Below are 25955 nucleotides of genomic sequence, written 5' to 3'. Positions count from 1 at the left end.
GTAGAATGAGCTACAATAATTATAAATGGCAGAAATTGTTAGAAAAATTACTGGACACTCTGGATTATCCCTATATGTTTGAAATTGCATGTAATTCTAGCATTATGCTTTTAGTGGAATAGTTGCATTGAGTTTACTATCGCTTTAAAGCTGGGATATCTTCTATGGGAATAGCAATGTTTGCCTGGGATGCGCACGCTCTCTGTGGGATGTCTTAAGCTACATACTGTATACAGTAAACCCCCCTCCATCGCGGGGGTTACGTTCCGGACCGACCCGCGAAAAGTGACAATCCGCTAAATAGAAAGAACCTACTTGAATACACTCTAGGCATGTTTTTATAACTTTCACTGTACTTTTAAAAGCATATTAAGGTCTTTAAACACACTTTTAAAACAATAGAAACACATTTAAACACATAAAAGATACTGAGAGACAGAGCAAGAGCAATAGAAAACACAAAAATATTTAATTAACAATGATTTAATTAGTAAAATATTAATAGGTCTTACAGAAAAAAACGCAATATACTGGGACCGCAAAAAACTGAGCCGCGATATAATGGGGTTTACTGTATTGCTGTTGAATCTGAGGATGTCCAAACAGTTTGTGATAAATGTGATTGGCTGGTATAACTGTATGGAAATACTTTACTGTAGGGGTCAGTGTTGTTTCTTGAACTCTGTTTGTTTGAATTGAACAACCCTTCTTTGGTTTGTACTCACACAAAATCAATAAAAACATTTCCTTTAATAAATCTCCTAGAGAGCAGCCAATAAAATTCTACCTTACCAAATGAGTCGGATTGGTGCCAGGACATGCTGTGATCAATAAATGATGGTGATAGCGGCAAATGTGTTTATTACATTTTTTTTTCTCCACCGCAAGGGAAAATATTAGGTCCTTTGCCTATGTGATAATGAGCAACAGCAACTCTTGGAGATGCTCGTTATCGCTACCTAGCACATTAGAAATGGCATGACAGTCACAAGCAGCTGTTTATGGTAATGCAAGGGTTCATCATACACTGTGCTTACACAAGTCTTCTCCCTATTTACTAAACAGGTTGTAGAACTACATAAATCATGTACTGTTTGGTAGTTAATTATACCTGAGTTCAAGGTAAAATATGATTACAAGGAATTGCAAACTAGGCTTTGACTATTTCAGTTTTTGATCCTGTAAAATACATAGGCTTACTAGTTGTAGTTAGGAATCAGTGACCTGAACATTGACTAGCTTGTCATTTTTCCTGCCAGTGGCACGGAAGATTCATCTCTGCAGGAACTCCCACTGATCACACTTGTTTTGTTTGTCTGTACATTCCCAGATGTACTTCATACATACAGTATTTCATTCTGTGTGCTCTTCCTATGTGTGAAGAACATTAATGCCACCTAGTGATTTGCCGCGTGTGCCAAGCTTTCATACTAAAAAGACTTGCAGGGTGGTTGTCTGCTACAGAATTGATTGTAATGGATGCAGAATACAGAAGTGGCAGTTTGTAGCAAGCTGGATCAGAGGGGAATTTACCAACTGAATATATCTTATAACTAGATCCAATCATTTTACTTTACAACTTGCAACTGTGCCTTGTACCAGTAAATAGATCACAAAGAGTGCATGATGAAGATTTTGTTGTGGATGTCTTCTGTTTATCAACAATTAACTAAACTGACTTGATATACATGTGTTTGGTGATGACAGCACACAGCCACAGGCCATCCACTTGTACCATACTGATGATATATACACAATTTCATTGTAGCCTTTAGTAAATAGGCGTCTTTTTTATACAGACATCATATGTTATATTCCTGGAAAATGAGAACTAATGTAAGGTAATAGTAGAAAATCATAGTTTCTAAGGTATACATATGCAATATATATATATATATATATATATATATATATATACAGTAAAACCTTGGTTTGAGAGTAACTTGGTTTAAGAGCGCTTTGCAAGACAAGCAACATTTTCAAATAAATTTTGACTTGATATACAAGCGATGTCTTGATATACAAGTAGCCTCAAGTCACAGCTGAGTATAAAAGAGAAGAGAGGCGCCTCTAAGTGTAGCAATATGGTTACATTTAATGAAGGTTCAACATTTAGCAACTCACATGGTTTATGATTGGAACAGGCACATCTAAGGATGCAGGCATCAGGGCTAAAGCTGTCCACATAGGACCATCCTCCGCACCGACATCTACGTCATCCCTTCCATGCTGCCCCTCGCTATCAGATCGCTTTACTGCAGGGTGGTCTTCCCGGTCAGGATTACAGACTGGCAGCTGGCGGTGCAGAAGATGGTTTATGCGGACAGCTTTACCCCGGATGCCGGCATACTTAGATGTGCCTGTTTTATTCATCAACCATGTGAGTTGCTAAATGTTGTACCTTCATTCAATGGAACCATAGTGATGCACTTAGAGGCGCCTCTCTTCTCTTTTATACTCTGTAGCTCCTGCTGGATTTTGCTTCCAATCCCCTTGTGGAAGCGGCAATTTGTGGATGGACATTTTATGGTTACACAACCTATCACAATGCTATAATCTTTTTATATGGACTATAAATTGAAGGATTTAGGAATAAATGGTTGTGGAACGAATCATCTGAGTTTCCATTATTTCTTATGGGGAAATGCGCTTTGATATAAGAGTGCTTTGGATTACAAGCATGCTTCCGGAACGAATTATGCTCTCAATCCAAGGTTTTACTGTATATATATATATTTATTTATAAAGAGAAAGAGAGAGAGAATAGAATGGTTCCAAACTTGTTGATTTCTCATCTGCAGTGTGTTAAAAAATTATATATACTGTATTTTTATAGATAGATAGATATATAGATATATATATATATATATAGACATATATATATCTAGATCATGGGTGTCCAAACTTTTGGCTTCTCTGGGCCACATTGAGTGTATAGAAATTTTCTCGGGCCGCATATAAAATATATACTATAGTTAAGGTATATAAGTAATAAAATGCAGCCGCGCCCCTCCCGCGCTGCCACCTCCCCCCCCCCCCCCCCAGCACTAATTTAACACAACTAGAGGATGATCCCTCCGAGGCTGCCTACAGTTAGTTGGAAGCCGATGTGGCCGTGCCCCCCAACCCCAACTTCCTTCCTCCCCAGCAAAAGAAAATAAAAAATTGTCAGGAGGCAGTGGGCCGCATTGCCTGCGGTTCTGGGCCGCATGCGCACCCCGGGCTGCAGGTTGGACATGCCTGATCTAGATAGATAGATAGATAGATAGATAGATAGATAGATAGATAGATAGATAGATAGATAGATAGATAGATAGATAGATAGATAGATAGATAGATAGATAGATAGATATCCATATATATAGATATAGATATAAATATAATTTTTTTTAACATACTGCAGATAACGAATCACCATGGTTTGAAACCATTCTATTCTCTATATACTTTTTCTGAAGAAATGTGGCAGAGGATTCTGATTGATGATGTTTTATTTATTACTCTACACAGGCCTTCAACGATATAAGTTATCATTTTATAGTTTACAGTACAAGGCTAAAATAAATCAATAAGTAAGCAGATTGAAAATATAAAGTATTTTTTTTCAGAAGAGAACCATTGTATTTTTTTAATTGTAAACGTCCATGCACACTAGGAGCAGAAAAAATGCCAGAACCTCTGTCAGAAAAAGCGGCATAAAAATGCTCATATTGGCTCATATTGCACAAGAGTTTAGGAGATGTTTATAGGCATTTGCTTTTATAAGCCTTTTTTTTTTTCCAAAACATTCCCCTCTGCTCATTTTTCATTATAGTCAATGTACACTTGAAAACGCCAAATGCACCTAAACGCAGCGTTTAGGTGCATTTGTGAGCGTTTAGTGTTTTTTTCTGCCTGAAAACTCGTGATGGTTTTTTTATTCTGGCACTAAACACTTCTCTTGAAATATGCCTCTAAATGTGTGCATGGACACATAGGATAACATTGAGCTACTTCTACAGGCAAAAGAATGAAACGCAAAACTCCTGTAGAAGCAGCGTTTTTTAAGCCCAGTGTGCATGGACCCTAATTGTATTTTTAAAAGTCAGCTAAACACAAAAAAGGAGAAAAAAAGTTATGGTATTTTCTGTTTAAGCCTTGGCTCACACTAATGCAATACAGGGACCAGCCTGATTCCAGTGCGGGTTCCATCATCGCATGTCTCTTGCAGGCAGTTCTCACTGCCCTATGCAAACTGCTGTGGGTGTTAATACAAAGTTAATGACACCCCCAGATCAGTTCACAGATCGCAGTGCAAACTGCCACATGGTGCCGGAATCAGATTGCATGTGTGAACACCCATGTAATCCGATTATAGTCGGGACCAAAAAAAGGGTCCTGCACCATTTTGGCGCGAATGCGATGCAAATACGAATGCGAAGTGAATTTGCATCACTGTGATCTGCATCCGATATGGCGTCTAACCCAGCTTTATTGTCTTCAAGGCCATATTTTGATCCAAAAAAGTTCTCCTAATCATCTAACTGCACAGTAGCAGTTTGGACATTTGACAAAGTAGATTAGAATATGCTCTGTAACTTTCCGCCATACAGACCTTCCACATTATCAAAATAGCATTGGCTGCTTCCAGGCAGTTGCAATACTAAAAATGTTGAATCTATTTTACTCATTGGTAATAAAATCCGTCAGGCACTCTCAGTTCATTCAACACATGCTTTGCAGTTTAACACGTGTTTTATGATATTCATCATCAGATCCCCTGACCATGGGAATTCTGTTAACACCTTTTATGATCCATAGATCCAAAGTGGGTTCCATTGCGAACAATTAAACCTCTCACCGTACTGAAAAACCTCCATGGTCCGGTAGACATTTACTCATATTTTTCTCTGGATAATTCATCCATGTGGCTGTTTGCATTAATATTGGCATGACCTTTGTGCCAAATAGCCATTTCGGCTTCCATTCCTTGCATTGTGCACTGTGTAGAGTTATGGTTTCATTTCTCTGCCATGAGAGATCACATAACTGTCTTGAAAAGAGCACATTTTATTGAAATCTGAATTTATATTTATATGTATGATAGATATAGACATAAATCACTATAACAAAATACGTTAACGCTCCAGCAATGCTCGCTGTGGAGGCTAGGAAGCTGTAATGCATTTCTTTATTTTATGACAGTATCTTTGATTGTATAGTAAAATAGAATAAAGGAAAATGGTTTTCAGTGGAAGGACTGCAGATCTTGATATGGTGAGTTATCTCCTGACCTTGGGACTGGGAGTTGCAGAAGAGCCTTGGGTTATTGCTCTGAAGTCCAACTGCATGTTAACCATTACAGTTCTCACCATGTACAGCCAGATCTAAGCATAATGCAGATACCTAGGTACATATTTAGATTTTATGGAATGCCAAAACTGTTTTGCTTAGTTTTATATGGAATGTTGAAGGGTACCAACCTCTATCAGGGGAACGTCAGCCTTATGGGCCATACACACTGTAAGATTTTCTGAAGACTTTTTCCTTTAGACTTACCAAAACCTTATAATATGAGGTCAAACCTAAACACTTTCAATTTGTATGCAATCTGGCAGGCCCTTGCACTACATAGAAAAGGTAAGTCTGAGACCCCATTCACACTGGGGTGACGCTACTTGCCGGGGCGACCTCACAGGTCACGGTGCGCAGCTCGCACCGCGACCTAGGAGCGGCCGGCATGGACTTCATATCATTGAAGTCAATGCAGGTCGCTCCGGGTCGCCCCAAAGAAGCTCCGGACCCTTTTTCTAAGTCGGAGCGACTTGTGTCGCTCCTATTAGAACGGGTCCACAGCTTCTCTATGGCAGGCGACCTACGGCGACCTGTCAGGCGACCAGGTCGCCTGACAGGTCGCCCCAGTGTGAACGGAGTCTTAAGGAAATCTAACCACAAAAGTTGGATAGTGTGTATCCAACTTTACCATGGGTCCTGGTGACCATTGTCATCTAGAATGTTTGAGTTGTCACAGGAACAGGAGTTAAGAGGGAATTATTGCAATGGACACATTTGTTAGACAACTGTCTGATAGGGAATATTGCATGGCTTCAGAGAGTTTTTTTTAACTTTTTCTTCTTTTGTCTCTGGCATAGGAAGCAAAGGAAAATCTTCCCAAAAAGGCGAAGACTGCAAAAAAAAAAAAAAAAATGAATGACAGAGGTCCTAACCATTTCCTAAGCTTTTCAAAATGTAAAAAAAAGTTTTTATTTTCTATAGACTCTAAATGTAGACATAGGCATTGATTCTAAAACAGCCCACCTATATACCCGTTGTGGTTCTTGGTAAAATAAAAGCCAAGTTCTCCTTGTCTTGTTCTACTGGCAAACTGACAAATCTCATGTTTGCCACAAGACCTCATGTGTCTTAGGGCATAATTAGGATGATTTGAGATGTCACATCATGCTACCTAGTCAACTCTGCATCTGATGTCAGTGCATCATGCTTAGCATGCATGGACACTGTTGCAGTTAGTGTAGGTAAAGAGCAATTGCAGGCAAGAATTGAAACCAACCAGTGAGACACTAATGCTATTCATCGCACACTGCATTTGTAGTAAATCAGAAAGCACAGTTTACTTTAGGATACTGAAGAAAGGAAAACGCTGCTCCAGGTGTATAGTGTGTAGTAATTGCCAGGAGATAGGATATCCCATAGAGTGCTGGCCCCGGCCCGCCTCCGTGGGAACACTTGTAGAAAAAGAAATAGCCGCACATCCAGGGATTCCAATAAGTTTCAAATACCTTTAATTCCAAAATGTTGCAAGTGATGACACCATTAATGATTAAGCACAAGATGTATGTGTGAAACGCGTGTACAAGACTTCATGTTGATGTCTTTGGTGTCATCACTTGCAACATTTTGGAATTAAAGGTATTTGAAACTTATTGGAATCCCTAGATGTGCGGCTATTTTTTTTTCCACAGCTTACTTTAGACTTTATAATCCAGCTAAAATCCAGAGAGCATTTTACAGGTTTACTGGGATTGTAATCCCAGAGGTGTATCTATGTAACTTCCTCTCACTGTCTCTGCTTCCTGAGTCACCAATCACAATCAAGTTTCCATAGCAAGTTCTCGTGTAGTTTGTGGCTGTGAACGTTTCTCAGTAATAATGTTTTTTTCATCAGACCTTCTGTATGTAAGGAAAGGAAAGGAACTTGCACTGGGTGTGTTTGGGAACAGCTCCTCTTTATCACACACATGGGTTCCCAGAACACCAGCAAAAGCACTGGGGTAGACCAGGGAACAATAGCAATGTCTGGATGATAACTCGTGCTCCCTGCACACATCTTCAAGTTCATGTCTTAATTTTGAGTGTATCTTTAGACCTTTAATATTGGACTTTATGTAAATTGAATATTCTAAGCTACAAATGGGGTAGGGGATGATAATGACTTCAGCTGGTATACTTAATATGTTTAGGCTTGCATTTATTTTTGATACAGGCCATTTTGCCAGAAAAACTTGCCTAACGATTGCATAGCAGCACTTGTTATAACTGGCAAATGGCTTTGGCAGTGGCTGACTATACGCTAACCTTGAGCTGTGGCCCTAGTTGAGAAATGGGACACTTTCTCTACTTACTACAAGCACATTTGCATTGGGCTCATCTGCATGCAGAAAAGCACAATTGATATGGGGCACTGGCATGTTTTAGGTCTTTACTTGTCAGGCCTTCTATATGGCCCATGCCTCAGTCAGAGGTCCTCTGGAGGCTGATGGGAGCTTATTTATCAAGGATAGAGGATGCAAGTATGTCAAGATGCCTGTTATCATTAAAACAATAAACATTTATATGTTCAAGCTGATGACAGGTTCATTTAGACCCCGTTCACACTGGGGCGACCTGTCAGGCGACCTGGTCGCCTGACAAGTCGCCGTGGGTCGCCTGCCATAGAGCAGCACAGGACCCGTTCTAATAGGAGCGACACAAGTTGCTCCGACTTAGAAAAAGGGTCCGGAACTTCTTTGGGGCGACCTGGAGCGACCTGCATTGACTTCAATGATATGAAGTGCGTGCCGGCCGCTCCGAGGTCGCGGTGCGAGCAACGCACCGCGACTTCACAGGTCGCCCCGGCAAGTCGGGTCACCCCAGTGTGAACGGGGTCTTAAGGTATGCAATTATTTATAGCTATATGAGCAGATTTGCTGAATATCCAGCCCCTGTATATTATATATCTACATGTAAGTGTTTCTATGAGGGTGAATGTAAAATCAGTTGTAGAACTGATTGGTTGCAAGGGGTCTGGGCTGTAAAAGCTGTGTTTAGTGCTCCTAGCCCAGTGTTCTGGGAGTAGCTATGTGCTTGTTCAGGGGGGCAGTGAAGTAAACCATGGGAATTTACAAAGTTTAGCCACTTGTAGAATGTATTAAGAGTTTGGAATGCTGCAATCTGTTTAGGTAAGGGATTATTATCTGTTCAGGTAAGGGAGCAATTTCAAAATCGCAGTTTTGGGTGGAGTTGCATCAGTGGGAACATACCATAGTTAAAAGACAAGAGCATAAGAGGAGCAGTTTCAGAATCGCAGTTTTGGGTGGAGTTGCATCAGTGGGAACATACCATAGGTAAGGGATGACTAGTGACTGGTTGCTGGGGTTGTCTGGCATCTTCCCCAGTCCTCTAAAACATGCACTAGTCACCCCCAAAAACTCTATTCCCTTGGTCTCTATGACTCTACTCTCCATTGGTTTGAATCTGACCTATCTCACTGCACCTTCAGTGTCACTTACAACTCTACTTCCTCCTCTTCTTTTCCTCTTACCGTTGGGGTCCCCAAGGTTATGTCCTTGGAACTTTCCTATTCTTGATATACACCTCCTCTCTGGGTCAGCTGATAGCTTCCCATGACTTTCAATATAATTTCTACGCTGACGACACTCAAATCTATCTCTCTACCCTTCAGCTCACCCCATCAGTTTCCTCACATATCACTAATTTACTAACAGACATATCCAACTGGACGTCACACCACTACCTTAAACTCAATCTATTCAAAACCGAGCTCATGTTTCCTCCCCCATGTGCCCATTCCCCAGACTTCTCTGTCAAGATCAAGGGCTCAATCATCAGTCCGTTTCCACATGCCAGGTTGTTAGGTGTTATCCTGGACTCTGAACTGTGCTTTCAGGTCCACATCCAATCCCTGTCCAAATCATGCCACCTCAACCTCCTCAACATCTCCAGAATATTCCTCTTTTTAACCAGTGACACCACAAAGCTTCTAATTCACTCCCTGGTCATCTCTCGCTTTGACTACTGCAACTCCCTCCTCATTGAAATTACCTTTATATAGGCTATGCCCCCTTCAGTCCATCATGAATGTTGCTGTCAGACTCAGCCACCTTACCAACAGTAACAGTATCTGCCACCCGTTTGGCCAAACCCTCCACTGGCTTCCGCTCACCCAACTAATAAAATTCAAAGTACTAACATCAATTTACAAAACTATCCACAACTCTGCCCCCCAGCTACACCACTAACCTGGTCTCAAAATTTCAAACAAACCGCTATCTTCGTTCCTTCAAAGATCTCCTGCTCTCTAGTCCTCATGTTCTCCTCCAGGACTTCTCCCCCTGCTTCTCCCATCCTTTGGAACTCCCTACCCCAATCTGTCTGACTATCTCCTAATCTATCCATCTTTCGATGGACCCTTCCCTTTAAAGAAGCCTATCCTGCTTCTAACTAATACGCTGTGTTTTTTCCTTCTCCATCAGCCTTTTTCCCACAGTTATTACCTTTTGTATCACTTGACCCTCCCTCTTAGATTGTAAGCTCTAATGAGCAGGGCTCTCTGATTCCTCTTGGAAAATTTGGGCAGTTTTGGGACTTTACATGAGACACCGGCGAGCACTGCTCAGCCTCTCCATCCCTGTATATAACAGAACTGAAGAGAAAAAGGGGATTAAAGAAGGTGTGTGTGTGTGTGTGTGTGTGTGTGGAAACCAACCGACCCTTAGCTTGCTATACTTACCCACCAGTCTGCTGACAAACCAAATAAACCTGTCTAACATAATAGGTTAAAAACAGGGGTTTAGTTAACACACATTTGCAAACGCATGTATAAGTTGCAGGCCACTCCAAGGCACCCTGTGTATCCTGCAGTCCTAACACTACCTAACACTACTCAAACTGAGTGTCTCCTGAGTGTCTCCAACATGGGAGTACATGAATGCTAATGGATGGATGGGAAACAGGTGAGTTTGAAGATGGCCCAATCCTCCCCCAACCTGCTCCCAGCCATGACTGGTATTGAAAAAATAATGGCTGTGAAAGCCATAGGGTGCAAACTAAAAAATGACCATCTGGGAAACACACACCCCCATCCCAATAATATAGATGGTAAAGGGAAAATGGGACTTTAGATGAAACACCAGCCTGTGAAGCAAGCGTCTCCATCCCTGGCAACATGGAAAATTTGGGCAGTTTTGGGACTTTACATGAGACACCGGCGAGCACTGCTCAGCCTCTCCATCCCTGTATATAACAGAACTGAAGAGAAAAAGGGGATTAAAGAAGGTGTGTGTGTGTGTGTGTGTGTGGAAACCAACCGACCCTTAGCTTGCTATACTTACCCACCAGTCTGCTGACAAACCAAATAAACCTGTCTAACATAATAGGTTAAAAACAGGGGTTTAGTTAACACACATTTGCAAACGCATGTATAAGCTGCAGGCCACTCCAAGGCACCCTGTGTATCCTGCAGTCCTAACACTACCTAACACTACTCAAACTGAGTGTCTCCTGAGTGTCTCCAACATGGGAGTACATGAATGCTAATGGATGGATGGGAAACAGGTGAGTTTGAAGATGGCCCAATCCTCCCCCAACCTGCTCCCAGCCATGACTGGTATTGAAAAAATAATGGCTGTGAAAGCCATAGGGTGCAAACTAAAAAATGACCATCTGGGAAACACACACCCCCATCCCAATAATATAGATGGTAAAGGCAAAATGGGACTTTAGATGAAACACCAGCCTGTGAAGCAAGCGTCTCCATCCCTGGCAACATGGAAAATTTGGGCAGTTTTGGGACTTTACATGAGACACCGGTGAGCACTGCTCAGCGTCTCCATCCCTGTATATAACAGAACTGAAGAGAAAAAGGGGATTAAAGAAGGTGTGTGTGTGGAAACCAACTGGCCTTTAGTTTGCTATACTTACCCACCAGTCTGCTGACAAACCAAATAAACCTGTCTAACATAATAGGTTAAAAACAGGGGTTTAGTTGACACACATTTGCAAACGCATGTATAAGCTGCAGGCCACTCCAAGGCACACTGTGTATCCTGCAGTCCTAACACTTCCAGCACTACTCAAACTGATTGTCTCCTGAGTGTCTCCAACATGGGAGTACATGAATGCTAATGGATGGATGGGAAACAGGTGATCTTGGAGGTGGCCCAATCCTCCCCCAACCTGCTCCCAGCCATGACTGGTATTGAAAAACTAATGGCTATGTGAAAGCCATAGGGTGCAAACTAAAAATTGACCAGCTGGGAAACACACAACCCCATCCCAATAATATAGATGGTAAAGGCAAAAGTAAAATTCCTCTTGTACCAAATTATATTGTAACTGTCTTCCCTCATGTTTTAAAGTGCGCCAAAAACTGTTGGCGCTCTATAAATCCTGTATAAGGATAATAATGATAGTAACTGCATTTTGAACACCCTACCACAATATACTTTTCAGTTCCATATTGGATAAGACCAATATATATAAGCTACATTAGATTCTGCCCAGCTGCATAAAACAGTGTTTACCAAGTTACTTGTATTTTTTTTGTTTTTATTTCATAATTAGCAGGGCCCTCTAATTCCTCCTGTATTGAATTGTATTGTAACTGTATTGTCTTCCCTCATATTGTAAAGCGCTGCGCAAACTGTCGGCGCTATATAAATCCTGTATAATAATAATCTTGACACATATACACATTCCGCTTCTCTTTCAGTTTGCACAGTTGCAAGAGCATTTGCTCCAGTGCTTAGTAAATGAGGAGAAGCATCACTCTGAAAATAACAGTGAGATGCAAAAAAAAAAAACTAAATAAAAAAGCAGCATTTTTGCTTGCACATAAATGTCTGATGGAAGTCAGCAGAGCTTCCCCTCATTTAATAAGCTCTGGAGCAAATGCCCTTTTAGAGTGCGACAGTGATTATTGCTAGCAGCTATAACAGCCACTACCAATATAAAATAAAGATTGCCAGTAGTATGAAGATGTGGGCGGAACTTTAACAGGATATCTGAAGGAAAAAATATGCCCATGGGACTATTTTTTGGAGCCAAGAAAAAAAGTGAATACCATTTTACATAAAATGATACATCTTTTTATTCCAGTTGTACTTGCACAGTGCGCAGTCTATTTGCCTTTAGTAAATCAATCCCTTTGTTTTTTTTTTCATATTTCCTTATTTCTTCCCTGTCATTGTCATGCCCTATATCTAAATGGGCATTTTGTTATGTCCCAAAGCAGAGGATACTTCAAGTGGTGTGGCTGGAGACCTCCCTATGTCTTTATGACAACTCACTGTGACTGATTTCTCTTTCCTACTACATGAATCCTTCTTGACAGATCAAATTAACAGAACCAATGTGTTCAAAAGGCAGTGACATGTTTATGAGGAAGGCCTTCCTAGGTCCAATCCACACTAATAGCAGTGACACATTTATGGGCAGATTAGTCCTCTTGTAGGCCTAAAGTGCACTAATGACAGTGTTTAACATGAAGCTTTTTTCCTGTTTGACAGCTATCCTGGCTAACATCTGACACTGACAGCTTCTGTAGACACAGATTAGAAAAGTAGATTACATGGTCAGGTTACTAAAATACTCATAGCATCCAGTCCTCTGTACTAAGGCTATCTGAGAGTACAATAGTCAACAAAGCTGCTGACTGAAATATTATCTGCATGGAGTTTGCATATTCTACCTATGCATAGCTTACTATTTCTATAATTGAAAACAGGACACATTAAACTCTGTCCTAGTAATCATCCAACTAGTCTTCACCCTGGTTTGACCATATTTCGGCATATGATATCTATGTTTTGCTGGTCCTACCCCTTTTGGGACCCAAAAATTGGGCCGATGTTGTTAAAATTAAGACTCTTGGGAAGCATGCTCGTGTTTTCATGTTTTACCTTAGGTTGTCCCAGTTTTCATCTATAGTGCAAAAATATATTGAAAAATTAATTAGATTCTGTTCAAATTGCCCCTGGTACTGGAGTCTTTCTAGGACTTGATTAAGTACCAGTAGCAGTAGTTGGTGATTGATAAAAATGTCATAAATAAATGTTTATTTTGCATTTCCAAATAGTTTTGCCCACGCTATGAGACTGTTTGCACTAAGGTTTAAAATAAATCTGGTAGGGGAATCATACTTTTAAGTGACACTGGGCCAGTAGCTGATGAAATGGATTAATGTTCACTGTTACAAATCTCCTATGGCTGCAATGTATCACTATGATAACTCTATCAGATAAGTGTTACACTGACTGCAGGTTCCAAAAGGAAAATTTCAACAAATAATTAACTTTTGTATTTTTCATACAAAGGGTGGATTATTTAGAATGTAGAGCTGCATACTTAAAGCGGAGTTCCGGCCACAAAATTTTTTTTTCAATAAAAATACCCCCAGGAAAGTCAGGGCTAGTACATTCCACAATGGATAGCCTCTGTACTGTCCCGGGTCGCACTTACCGGAAAGAAGAAATACTTACCTTTAAAATTTCTTCTCCAGCGTTGCCATCTCGGATGTGGGCAGCTGAAGCGAGCGTGATCCTCTTTTGCGTCCTCTTCTGTGTCCTCTTCTCCCAGAATGCGCCTGCACCGGCCCCGCTCGTCACTTCTGGTGTAGCGCCGCATTCCTCCACAGCTTCTGGGCATGCCCAGAAGCTGTTTAGCAGGGAATGCGGCGCCGCACCGGAAGTGATGAGCGGGGCCGGTGCCGGCGCATTGATTCCTGGGAGCGATGACGTTCAGCTCCCAGGAATCATTGCAAACCGGAAGCGACGGCGCGGGCCGCGGCCGCCGAGGGAGGAAGTGGAAGAAAGGGGAGTATATTTTTCTACAATAACAAGGTAAGCAAAAAAAAAAAAATAAATCCTAACTATCCATTTCTTTTTCAGGGGACAAATAGGAAGCGGATGGCCACAAAATCGACTATGTCGATTTTGTGGCCGGAACACCGCTTTAAAGTATGCAGCTCTACATTATGCCTTATCTTTCTGTATATGGATAATGGCACTGTAATTAATTAAAAAAAAAAAAAAAATAAATGTACCTTTTTTCCTAATCGATATACAGCTGTCACATGACCCAGCTCTTTTCCAGACTGTCAGTAGGGAAACAGTGGCAGGAGGATGGTTTAAAAAAATAAATAAATAAATAAATAAATACACAAAAAAACAGCCTCTAGGACAGAGTAAAAATAAATTATTAATACCAATAAACATTTTTAAATTGTCATAAAAAATGTATATTTGAAATCAAATCTTTATTATTTTTGGCAATAACAAGGTGTGGGTGGATTTCTGCCAATCACAGACTGTGTCACGCCCCTCCAGCCTGTGTTTTAGAATAAGAGGGAGGTAAAGCCTTCATTAATCTACATGTAATATCCCGCCTCGATTGTGTTTAGATGGTTAGTGGGCATGGAGGATGAGGCAGGTAGTGGGCTGTCATTTACCACTGTGTATAAGCCCACATGTGTGACTCTATAGTCAAATGGGCTGCTCAGATGTGAAAGTGACGAAATGTTAATCATAGAAACTTACTGAAAACTGAGCATGTTCAGAGTTGCCAACACTGCCCTGCAAAATTCCCAACTGCAGTGGGGACATGAACAGGAGGAGATTTTTTTTTTTGCAGAATACAAAAACTAATCCAATAGTGACTGAATATGAACAGCATGTAATACAACATTAAATGAGTTTTTAATGATGTGAGTTTATTAGAACTTTAATTACTTTTTACGGTAAATAATATGGCCTTTTTGTAAAAAGCAATAAAGAAGATCTTCTATGTGACTCCAAAACTAAAGTCAGCAGTTCCAAGTATTGTTCCTGTAGGATATCAAAAAACACCAGCACCGTCTTCTTCACACCTGAAGTCTTTGCAGCCTTTCCTTCCTTCCTTCCTTCCTTCCTTCCTTCCTTCCTTCCTTCCTTCCTTCCTTCCTTCCTTCCTTCCTTCCTTCCTTCCTTCCTTCCTTCCTTCCTTCCTTCCTTCCTTCCTTCCTTCCTTCCTTCCTTCCTTCCTGTTCCTTCTGGATTTGGGAGCTGGCTATCACTTCTTGATCTTCACAGCTGTTACCCTGCTGATGCTCCACTTATAAATTGGTAGTCAAAGAAGTGCTCTCTTGCTTTGGTAATGGGAAAAAATCACCCTTACAATGGTGGTCAGTGAGTGTAAGGACTCCCCATAGATTTGTGGTTATTGGTAAAAGGACCCCTTACAGACAGCTGAAAACATCAAGGCTAGATACCTGATAATCAGGAAGAAAGGCTGTACTGGTCTCACACTGTTGACTCAGCCAACGGCACTTTTGCACTGCAAGTACCGGCTAGGCTCTACTCGGCCCTGTTTGGCCCGGTTTGCTTTTCCACTGCTGGCATACGGTGTTGGAACGGTTCGGTACGGTACGGTATGGTTTGCTTTTCCACTAAAGTACTACTAAAGTTAAGTGGGTGGGATAACAACGGGGTGGGTGGGATTCTCTGACCAATCAGTGGCTAGTAGTGACTGCATGCAAAGGATTGTGGGATATGGTACCGGGTATGGTACCTCTTGGAACCACAATCGAGGTGGTACTGTTTTAGAGAGCCGTACTGTTCGGTTCCATGCAGTGGAAAAGCGCCGCCGTACCGTACCGTACCGAACCGTTCCTACACCATACCATGCGGTACCAGCAGTGGAAAAGCACAAAAGCGAGCCGAACCGTTCGGTTCCATGCAGTGGAAAAGCACCACAAGTGAGGTTGGTGTCATAACAGTGTAGGTGCCATCAGGTAGCAGATCAATCCATCATTGCTCGTTGCTCAAGGAACCCCTAGCCTCCTTTTGAAGAACCCTGCATGAGAAAAGCTGATCCAAGTTGTAGCAGTCTCCTTATAGTGTTCTCATTATGTCTGCCTGATTGTGTAGGATTTGAAGCGCAGCTAACAATTGGAAGGAAGACTTTTCATGGCCTAAATAACTTTAAGTATATTTAGTTGAACAGCATACATTAGCAGCAAGAATGGGTAATTGTTAGTGATTTCTTTTCTAACCAACTGAACTGTAAGCACATCTGTGTATGTAGCGCTGGTGCTGCTGGCTGCCAAGTACATCTGACAGCCTATATCTAATAAGGCAAATAACCATGAGCTCACGGCAGCCAATCAAGAATCACCTTTATTTCCTTCCAGTACTTAGAACAAATAAAATTGACAGGTATATATGTGAGTTTTAACATAGAACTTTATTTTAAAGAATAAGTGCAGATAAGCCAACTAGGCAGAAATACCTTCTTCATGCAGATTTCTGAGTTTGGCATTTCTGCAAAGCCCACAGATTTTATTGTTGCATTTAATTTGGGCATTGTAAGGGAACATACAAGTTGGTTTTGTACACATGATATTTAACTAGAGATATTGAAAAAAACAGCACTGTGGTTGCGGATGAATGGGCAATGTAGATCATTTCCTGAAAACTAAATGTAAAAGTTTTGAATTCTCCTATAAACGGAGACCCCAGTTTGAAAATTAAAAGCATATTAGATAGGTTCTCTTTGTGGGTTGGTAGAATTCCTTGTACAGCAGAATTCAAACTGCGGGAGGATGAGCATTATGAGCTAATTTCTACAGTATTGGCACAGTGCTGCCAGTCTAACAATCAATATTGTTGGTTGGGGTGGTGCTGGCAAGGCCATACACTGTTCAAATTTTGAAACAACAAACAAACACAAGGCGCACCGGCCTAGTGCATTATCCTTTGAGCAGGTTTATTAAAAGAAATAGATTAAAAATACTCACAAACGAGTTCTTGATAAAAAACACATCAAACAAAGTATAAAATCCTCAGCAGCGTGGTCAGGAACCGATCGTCCCCCGAGGCTGTATAGGCTTACGCGCTTCGAGGCGGCGCCTCTCCTTTAGAGGCTCCGAGGAAGAGGCGCCGCCTCGAAACGCGTAAGCCTATACAGCCTCGGGGGACGATCGGTTCCTGACCACGCTGCTGAGGATTTTATACTTTGTTTGATGTGTTTTTATCAAGAACTCGTTTGTGAGTATTTTTAATCTATTTCTTTTAATAAACCTGCTCAAAGGATAATGCACTAGGCTTATGGGCCCTTGTGTTTGTTTGTTGTTTTAGAGTTTCCAGACCTCCCTGGTCTTGTAAAGGGGCTGCAAGGCTGAAGCATTCCAGAGTTGCCGTGTCTATAGTTTTCGACATCTGCAAGTTTATAGCCAAGCTGGATAGAGGATTGCACCACTCAGAGCGCAGGGGACAGGTGTTTTGCACCAACGGTTTACTTGACTGTTCACATTTTGGCCAGTTGAGCAGGAATGGCCAGTTTAACACTTCAACTATTTTTCTGGGAGAGGAGAGCACAGAGATGATATCAGTGTGCTGCTTCTCCTTTATTGTCCAATTGGTAGGCAGCGGGTGGCTGCTTGATCTAGGTCAGTGATGGCGAACCTATGGCACGCGTGTCACAGCTGGCATACAGAGCTCTCTCTGTGGGCACCCAAGAGCCCCTGCCACTACCTGCACTGTGACAAGGGGAGAAGTGAGTTCAGGCTGTAAGTGTATTTCCCCCGCTCATCCCCCTTCTTCTGTCAAGTAGCGCAGGACAGGGACAGAGCGGTGCTTGCAGGGATCGCTGCCCACTCTGATTCCTCCTGCCTCCCCATTGTCTGAAGCTAGGGACCAATGAGGAGACAGGACAAGTGCACCATGGGACATGTAGTTCCAAAAGACTATGGCTCCTCTCCTGAGAGAGAAGGGAGAGCAAGGGGGAGAGGAGTGTGGAGACAAGAGTGAGAGGAGGCTGAGGTGGTTCAGGAGGCAGAGAGAGCCGAAGCCACAACAGCCCCTGAAGTTGAACCAGCTAGAGAGGAGCAAGAAGACAGTGTTGAGAGGACACCATTAAGAGTGAGGAGGGTGATCACCAACAAAAGGAGAAGCTGCTGCCAGGCACACAGCGACAATAGTCGCTGGAGCCAGGTGAGTGCTGAATTGACTACAATCCCTCTTGGAGTGTGCGATCCTCACCTGGTACTCACCTCTACAGTTTAATTGCAGTGTTGGCACTTTGAAAAAAATAACTTGGTTTTGTGATGAAGTCTGGGCACTCAGGCTCAAAAAGGTTCGCCATCACTGATCTAGGTGAAATGCTTAGAGGTCAGTGACCGGTTTATGATGCTTGGCAGGGTTGTGGGGATCCCAAAATGGACTGAACAGAATTAGCAGGTAGAAACAATTCCCAGGTAGGAACAAATTAGCTGTAAAATTAACTGTTTCAGCTTCAATTAGAGTTACTTAAGATGTAGCCTTAACCTTAGATGGTACAGATGTAGTGCACACTAACTAATACATGGATGAGATTTCAGGGTACCCCCAAATATGAATACTTTTTATTTCATTGGATAAAACTTTTATTCCCAGCATCTAGATTTTTGTTTCACCTAAATAAGCTAATAGGGCTGAGTTCTCTAGTAAAATAATTTCTACCAAGTCCTTGTCAGTCCAAAATGGCACCCTAAATATTCAGCCTAGTCCACCACGCAGAACCTGTGGACCATATCCCCATATTTCCTCTCTCCATTCTCGGTTTCTCAATTCTTACCTTTCCTATCCCATCCTCACTTTCTTCCTCTCTATTTTAGGAATTTCTTCCCCTATCAGTACTGCTTTATTTAAGAAACTGTTAAACTGACACGTGTATGGTTCATTCTTAATATTAATATTAACAATTAAGGATACTGTCCAGTGAATGAACCTAGTAAGGTTGTTAATTTTACCAGACTGGCCACTGCAGAGCCCTATGACAATTGTTTATACTCTCATAATGATCAGCAACATTTGACATTGTTTATGTCCTGACCTTAGGGGTAGAACATCCTACTGAATCCTGCTTGCTGAACAAATGAGGTTTGAGTTTCAGAGTCAGCCATCTGTCTGCTATGGAAATATACACTGAAAGTGGTGCTTACTTGTGACCAACAAAGAACATGTGTTAAGCTCCCCCTTGCTGCAGCTGTATCCTGTGACAGGGTTTCCCCGCGCGCGCACACAGCCTGCCATCATCTGCTGCTATACAGGTCGGAGCTGCAGGCTCACCGGAAATGAATCTATCACAAGCATCTACATTTTTACTGCAAATACAATGCAACAATATACTCAGCCTGCAGATCCATAAATGAACCTTTCCACCTGCAAGCACTTAGTGTTCCCTGCTCAATGGCTCAGTGCCTAAAGCCTACATATTGCATACAGACATATAGAAATGCTTTGCAACAGAAAATATTAAATATACACAGTCGTATTGCTGTGTTCTGTCTTGTTCAAAAAGTCTTTGTTTATTATATATCAGAAGATATAGCAATCACCAGGACAGTAGCAAATGTAAAAAGTTTGGTTGACTACAAAAAGGTCACACATCATATAGCATATGTGAAAATTTGCCGCAGTTTTGCAGACAAAGTGGGGTGGATGGGAATCCCAGGGATTTGCCTAAAATTGCTGTGCTCTTTTAACACACACAGTACTTTTGAAATACATTTTCTGCTTAATTTACCTTTTGAAATGCTCCTACAGTTTACAAGGGCTTACCTCTTAATTCTTAAGACAATAGGCTTAGGGTGATACTCCTGCCACTGGGTCCCTATAGTATAGTGGAGCTGTTAAACTGGTTTTCCCCTGAATATGCAAGCAAAACCCTGCCAAAATAATGGCTTCTGAGAGACTGTTTGCTGGTTAGATATACAGTGCTCAGCATAAATGAGCACATCCCTTTTGAAAAGTAAGATTTTAATCAATATCTCAGTGAGCACAAGAACACTTTCTAAAATTTTGACAAAACAGTTTTTTTTAAGGATGTTTTAGCTCATTACATGAAAGTAAGGTAAAATATAATTTAGATTACAAAACCTTCAGTTTTACTCAAACTAGTTGATGCAAAAATGATTACACCCCACAACAAAATCTACTACATCCAGTATTTTGTATGACCTCCATGATTTGTAAGGACAGCACCAAGTCTTCTAGGCATGGAATGAACAAGTTGGCGACATATTGCAACATTTAACTTTTTCTATTCTTCAAGAACGACCTCTTTTAGAGCCGGTTCACACTGGGGCGACTTGTCAGGCGACCTGGTCGCCTGACAAGTCGCCGTGGGTCGCCTGCCATAGATTAGCACAGGACCCGTTCTAATAGGAGCGACACAAGTCTCTCCGACTTAGAAAAAGGGTCCTGTACTACTTTGGGGTGACCTGCATTGACTTCAATGATATGAAGTCCGTGCATGTCGCTCTGAGGTCGCGGTGCACGCTGTGCGCCGCGACTTCACAGGTCGCCCCGGCAAGTCGGGTCGCCCCTATGTGAACCGGCTCTTAGAGCGTGGATGCTGGATGGAGAGTGATGCTCAACTTGTCTCTTCAGATTTCCTCGTAGGTGTTCGATTGGGTTCAGATCAGTAGGCATAAAGTACTTGGCCACTGAATTACTTTCACCCTGTCTTCTTCAGAAATGCAACAGAGGCCTTAGATGTGTGCTTTGAATCATTGTCATGTTGGAAAAGTGCACGAGGACCAAGGGCACAGAGTGATGGTAGCATCTTCTCTTTCAATATAGAGCAGTACATCTGTGATTTCATGAAACCATCAATGAAATGCAGCTCCCCGACACCAGCAGTACTCATGCAGCCCCACAGAAGGACACTGCCACCACCATATTTCACTGTAGGCACCATGCATTTTTCCTTGTACTCTTCACCTTTGCGACACCATACAGTTTTGAAGCCTTCAGTTCCAAAAACATTTATCTTGGTCTCATCACTTTAGAGTACAAAGTCCCAGTAGTCTTCTTTTTCAGCATGAGCCCTGGAAAATTCTAGGCGGGCTTTTTTGTGCATGGGCTTTAGGAGAGGCTTCCTTCGTGGATGACACCCATGCATGTTTCCTCTGCATATCATGTATGCCATATTGTGTCATCAGAAACAATTACCCCAGTTTTGCTTTCTACTTCTTTACTTACTGCAGGTCGGAAATTGCATGGTGATTTTCTTCAACCTTTCTGATCAGAAGATGCTCGAGGTGTATACTTCTGTTAATGACCTGGACGTCTCTGTGAGATGGTTGCAGTTCCATCTTTGTTAAATTTACGTATCACTTTTGTTACAGTATTCTGACAGATAAGTAAAGCTTTGCTGATCTACTTGTAGCCTTCATCTTTCTTGTGTAAAGATGAAATTATTTTCTTTCTCAGACCTTGTGACATTTCTCTTCCATGTGGTGGCATTGTTGACAGCATGAAATGGGAAGGGATTTTCTTTAAGTAACGCCCTTTTAAAAATGACTGTCTGCTGGACAAATGTTAAATGAATAATTACACTCGTCTGTAGTTGAATTCATGTTAATAGGGATTTTGTTGTCTAAAATTTAGCTTTGCTCCTAAGACTTTCATTGGGGTGTATTCATTTTTGCATATAGCGAAAAAGTGCAGCGCTAAACAAACATGAAATAAATATAAATATATCAAACAGTTAATATCTGGTAAGATATGAAGTGCAAAAGTGGCAATAATGAATATTAGTGACAATTAAGTCCATATGATGATTATAAAAGTCCACAGAAAAAGGAAGATGAAAATCAAAACTGTAATAAAAACTGATCGTGCCACCATGCGTGCTTCTATCACCACTATGCGACTGTCCACCACTCTATAAGGATAAACTGCTTACCAGAGAACGTGGACTCAGCTACCAATCACACTGAGTCAAAGACACTTGAGTGTAACCAGATATGATGTTTAAAGGCAACTCTGAAGATTTCCAGACGTGAATCCACGATGGGACCACCACTCACAAAGTTGTATTGTGCAATGCGTTGAACTATAAAGATAAAAGAAGCCTCCACATAGTGTAAAACTGTAACTTTTGATTTTCTTTAAAAGGTAAAACTTACATCATATCCAAGAAACAAGCACTTGTAACAACATCCAGCAAGGAAAATCAGAATGCAATGGCCTGAATGATAGGAAACCCAAAGTGTTTCATCCTCAAAGACATCATCCTTGTTTTGGCTAGCTCTGCATCTGGACCCTCCCCCTATCACCTAGATTAAAAGCTTCAATAACTTTTCGGCCATCTTCTCTCCAAGTACGGCTGCACCCTCCCCATTTAGGTGCAGTCCATCCCTACTAAAGAGACGGTAGCCAACTGTGAAGTCGGCCCCGTTCTCCAGGAACCAAAACCCCTCCTTTCTACACCAGCTCTTCAGCCACTTGTTACCTTCAATGCGATTGGTATCTGAGTCCACACTCTCTGGTAAGCAGTTTATCCTTATAGAGTTGTGGATGGTCACATAGTGGTGATAGAAGCATGGATGGTGGCACGATCAATTTGTATTACAGTGTTTGCACCAGGATTTTCATCTTCCTATTTCTGTGGACTTTTATAATCATCATATGGACTTTTTTTTCACTATTATTTAATATTGGCACTTTTGCCCTTCCTATCTTACCAGACATTAAATGTTTGATATATTTATTTTATTTTATGTTTGTTTAGCGCTGCATTTTTTCACTATATACTTTTATTGCAATGTTTTGTCCATTGTAGTGCGAGCAGCATGTACACATTTGAATTAGCGCTGTATTTTTACACATAACTAATGAAAGGAATATGCCTTCAGATAGCAGCGGTCTGAGCATATATATTATATATGTGCAGGTGGTGCCAAATCCTTAAGATATTATTAGAAAAGGAAGGATTGGGAGACAAGGATTTTTTGGCACAACATAATTAATAAAATACATTTTTTTATTTATGAATCCATATAAAACCAGGGGAAAGACATACTTGATATAAAAAAACGTGACCTAAAGAAAGGCTCGAAAAACTATATACAAATTATGTAGCAGTTTGTTAGAATAACAATTCCATACAGAATATACAAATGATATTGCAGACTTAGTAAGCAAATACTTGACATCAGGAGAATCCTGCCGACGGATGCCAGAAGACACGAAGTGCCGTCCAACCCGATCAGCTGATGCCGTATTCAAACATAATATATTCGATATTGCTCAACATGTTTCGCCTTTTTCAAAGCTTCATCTGGAGCATTTTAGTGGAATACTCTGTACAATGTTATAGAGCGAGACAAATGCCTCAGCATCGTTTGTGGATAACGGGGGAGGATTTATCGTGGTGTTACAGGAGACTCATGTGGTCAATAGACAATAGGAGACCTTGGAATTGTAGCGACCAAGGACTGATGAGAGCCTGGCTGTCGTCAACAGCCCCAGTAACAGACAATTACTGTGATTTGAGTCCCAGGTAAAGACCCATCAAATAGGTGCTAACATGAGCTCCGGAACTATATCCACAACATCCTCCCCGGATGGGATTTACACATAAACTTTATTCATTTTTGCAACTTGAATGAATTTGTTAGGAAAAATATTTTTAGTGTGTGCAAACTAACAAATCTTGGTTGCAATCAATGGCCCACGTTTGTGGGAGTATTTTATAGTATAGTTTCCCATAGAAAATGTTGACACTGAAAGGAAAGTAAAGATTTTCTGACAAATCTGTTGGGGTGTATTTATTTATGTGCAGCACTTTATATAAAGTATTGTATGCCATATGTCCCATCCATTAATTCGATATATGGAGTATGTGCTATATTTGTACCTGACTTATATCTGTTATATCCAAAATCTGTGTGCTGTGCTCTCCCTCCTGTCAGAAGAGCATTCAGCTATACAGCAAATGCTCTTACCATAGATCGCACTGTACACACTCAAAGCCCCCTATCTCCTCCAAGAGCTGCTCGCCTCCCAGCAGCAGGAAATGTGGATAGGGGGCAGCAATCAAACTGTGTGTGTACAGTCCAATGCCATATACAGTAAGAGCGATCGATCCTGCCTCATGTGTTGTATAGATAAACCCCTTCTGATAGGAGGGAGAGCATAACACAGCACACCTCCTCCTGACTTTTTCCTCTCTGCTTCAGCCTCCCGTCTCCTTGTCCTGGGTGGGAGCAGGGGTGGGGGAGGAGCTCAGTGGAGCCAGCCGGGGGGGGGGGGGGTCAGAACTGAAATTTGGGTGGACACAACCCGCCCAGCACCCCCTAAAGCCAGCCTGCTGTGTCTCTCACCCAGAAATTGAAAGCCGGCAGGAGGGAGAGGGGGAGATCCCGGCTTTTAGTTGCTGGGTGAGTGACACAGAGGGAATTGTTCCTTTTCTTCTCCACCGCTCCTCTTGCTGTCCGGGCCCCCTGTGTGCCCGGGCCCCTACAATAGGACCGGTGGTTCCCCCTATCAGCGGCCCAGGGTACATCTAGCTCTAAGGTTACAGTATATGAGTCATCTTTTAGATAATAATTGTAATATGATGACTTATTTTGGCTGGCTATGTTTGTCAGTCTCCAGCTTTTTTCACAAATTGGGCCTCCACTGGCAAGAGTCTCTAGGTAAAATCCTTCAGCATCATCATCGTGATGTCAGTTAAATACTCGGTAGGCTTCCTTGGCTAAACAGTGTCAAGGAAAAAAGGCATACTGTCCACGTCTTAAAAAATAAGATGCCACAAACCATCTACCAGACAGAAAAATTAGATGAATCCGCGTAAACAGTAAACAGCCTGTGCTGACTCATTGTTTCCATCTTCTGTGTCTGTATCCAGGTGGTATTGCAGAAAATGACTCATCCAATTTTGCTGCTTTATAATCAGACGCACTGTGTGCTTTCCAATCATATTATGAGTGTATTGGGTTTTTTTTAAATAGGCTATACAGTTTCTTCACAACTGACTGCCTGTGGAGGGACACATTATATAGGAGAAATGTTCTATGCCCTTAACTTGTAAGGATAACATTTAACTGTATGGATAACAGTGGCACTTTGCTGTTCTGTGAAAACCATTTTACGGCCCATGTTGCAGGTATTTACCAGCTGACCAAAGTCTTGAATCTCTCTGGAGACCTGAGTATGACACCATCCCTCAGCACCTTCTGCTTCAATGTTTGCCACCTGTTTTCACTGATACTTTTGATATTGTGCAGGGATCTCCAAACTACGGCCCTCCAGTTGTTGCGGAACTACACTTCCCATGAGGCATTGTAAAACTCGGACAAATACAGACATGACTAGGCATGATGGGAATTGTAGTTCTTGAACAACTGGAGGGCCATAGTTTGGAGACCCCTGTTGTAGAGTTTTTGCCCACGCTGGCCATACACTGATCAAAATTGTATCAAATTTGTCCAGCAGGTACCATCCCAAATTTCAATCAGTGTGTGGGCTCTCTGCTCAATAGAAGTCGATTCCTAATCAACTTCTATCTAAAGGACATGTTGATACATTTCCCATAGCAGCCTTTTTCAACCAGGGTGCCGTGGCACCCTGGTGTGCCTCCTGGGTTCTTCAGGGGTGCCTTGGCAAAATGCCTACAAATTGCAACAGGTTTTTACATTGCAGCATTACAATCCTGGGCACCATGCGGGTCAAGCCACTGGCATCCTGACAACCAATGACATCACTGGTTGATAAGAAGAATGACATTTGCTTGTATATAATCCTTGTTTACTCACCCTCTTCCCCTCTCCATCAGCACTGGGGGTCGCATTAGCAAGTAGAAGAAGAGAAACCAAGGGAGAAAAGAAACAATAGAGTACTAGTCAGTACCAGTTTGCAATAGTGGAGGAA

General features: G+C 41.7%; 1 protein-coding gene across 1 annotated transcript in view; it reads left to right on the top strand.

The window, feature by feature from the left end:
• MAML3 (mastermind like transcriptional coactivator 3) overlaps positions 1 to 25955 on the top strand; it is a 521970-nt gene that overhangs the window by 425590 nt on the left and 70425 nt on the right. The gene's annotated exons all lie outside the window — the stretch shown is intronic.

The sequence above is a fragment of the Pelophylax lessonae genome (assembly GCF_965119305.1).
Source record: "Pelophylax lessonae genome assembly, chromosome: 1".
Lineage (NCBI taxonomy): Eukaryota > Metazoa > Chordata > Amphibia > Anura > Ranidae > Pelophylax > Pelophylax lessonae.
Note: the sequence above shows the minus strand (reverse complement) of the source record. Positions and strands in the feature narration are given on the sequence as shown.